Below are 2,320 nucleotides of genomic sequence, written 5' to 3' on the forward strand. Positions count from 1 at the left end.
TTATTTCTTTAAGAACAATAAAATTCTTTTGATTGAGTCCTGAAAGGCCTGTTTTACTTGCTTGTTCCTCAGCATGTAAATGAATGTGTTTATCATAGGAGCAATGGAAGTAATGAGGACTGTCACACCCTTGTTAATAGCCACTGAGTCTTGCTGAACTTTTAACACAGAGGAAAACACAGCTGTTATAGGGGATGGAAATCACAATCATGTGGGAAGAGCATGTAGAAAATGCCTTTCTCCTTTGCTGGGCTGAAGGAAATCCTAGAATGCTCTTGATGATATATATGTAGGATTGAACTACACACTCAAGTGTCATGATAAAGGTTAGCACAGCACTGATGATGATCATCTGCTCAATGAGCCTTGTCGCTGAGCATGAGATCTTTAGGAGGGGGGCTGCAACACAGATAAAAATGGTCAGTAACATTAGAGTCACAGAATTTCAGATTTATGCCCAGGCTAAGTGGACGGAGGATGATCACTAAGTCAGCAATCCAACAACAAAGGACGAGTCTTCTGCAGACCCTGCTGTTCATGATGGTCACATAATGCGGGAGTTTGCAAGTGACCACATACTGGTCATAGGACATGGTGGCAACCAGATAGAAATGTCACACCTAAAAGATCAGTAAAAAATATTTGAATGATACAATTTCATATGTGATTGTCTAGTCACCTGTTGATGTTTGTACAAGTATCTGGGAACACAGGCAAATGTAAGTGAGATTTGTAAGAAGGATAAATTTTGTAGGAATAAGTACATGACAGTTTTAAGGTATGAGTCTGTGTAAATGAGTGAGATGATTGTGAAGTTCCCAGTTATATTCCACATGTAGGTGAGAAATAGGAAGAGAATAACATGAACCTTCCGTTTGGGTCATTGGTGAGCCCCAGGAGGATAAATGCTGTAACTGGGTGTGTGTTAAGAATCCTCATAATTGGATTCTTACTCTTTTCACTCTGTACTTATCATTCAGAAGCATTTGTGTAAAATGCCAACTGATAGTGATAAAAAGTATAAAAACAAGCTCACATGCTGTTAAGTATTTTGTTTACAAAATTATTAAGAAGAAACTTAAAGTCTGCAATTGTGTTATTTTAGTCACTCTTAGGTAAATATTTAAAAACTCAAGTTGCATTTTCCAAATCACATTTCAAAGTATTGTGGCTCCTGACTTCACACTGTATTTTATTCCAAACCTATTGTATTGCATTGGTACTTCACATTTGATTTTCATGAATAGTAGGTTTTACTGCTATGTTTTTATGAGACTGAGGGTTCTTCTTACAAGGTATACTCTAAAGCTGAATATTAAACTTTATTATGTTCATTTGTTTCTTTGAAGTTTAAATATTAATAAAATAATTTGATTTTCCTTATACAGGTTTCACACCTCTTGTCAGAATATTGAACTCTAGCAATGTAATTGTTAATATTTGTGCTACCATTACAAATTATTTCATATAGCTTCCTTTTATGTCTCATAATTTTTCACTTACAGTTATAATATTTTATTTTTGCAACGAAGAGAAAGGGAGCACTTAGGTGGAAAAATTATTGCAACCAATGATAATGTATGGTAGCTATAAAATTTGTATCTAAAAAACATCACTACAATTGTTTTTAGTCTTTAGATTTTTAGTATGTTTTTGGAACACACTCCAAAACACAATTAATCACAGTAATTCAAAAATGTTAGACTTTAACTATTAAACATTTCTTCACATATGTCTTGACTCTACTGTGTTTCAGTCATGCCACTTAAAATGGAATTAACATTGACTTTTATATACTCTGTTGAAGAATTAAATAAGTTAATAGATGAAATATTTGTAAAAGCACCTGATCAGTAATGTGTAGTAAATACATTAAGTAATTTCAGTGTTCCAGTCCACAATGACCTTCCTTTTGACATTCCAATATATATTACATTGTCAATATGTTGAAATCATATTTTGTCTGATGGTTTTAACTAAACAATTTTTACCATATTTTATCAGATGCCTATCCTTTTCTGTTTAAATTTAGGAAACTTCTATAGAGTATACATTTTAAACTAGCAATATAACATACTCCCATGATTTACCTTATCACATATATACTTTGCCTGTCATCATTTTTTTGTAATTTCTAGAATTTATTTATTTATTTTTGCTGGTATCTCTTTTTTGAATACTTCTTAGTGCTTCATTACTTCTTACTATACACTTTTGTACACTCTTTTTGAGTGTTTTTTTTTTTGAACTCTTTAGTCTCTTCCCAGTCTCAGTCCTGTAATCAAATATATTCACAACATAAGTCTGAAATGAAACTCTT

At 32.6% G+C, this 2,320-nt stretch overlaps 1 pseudogene; it reads right to left on the reverse strand.

Moving 5' to 3' along the window:
• Nucleotides 1-939, reverse strand: LOC100733815 (olfactory receptor 6C68-like; annotated as a pseudogene).
• Nucleotides 940-2,320: the final 1,381 nt, after the last annotated feature.

The sequence above is a fragment of the Cavia porcellus genome, unplaced genomic scaffold (genome assembly GCF_034190915.1).
Source record: "Cavia porcellus strain 051 isolate PalLab524CR breed Dunkin Hartley unplaced genomic scaffold, mCavPor4.1 scaffold_8, whole genome shotgun sequence".
NCBI lineage: Eukaryota > Metazoa > Chordata > Mammalia > Rodentia > Caviidae > Cavia > Cavia porcellus.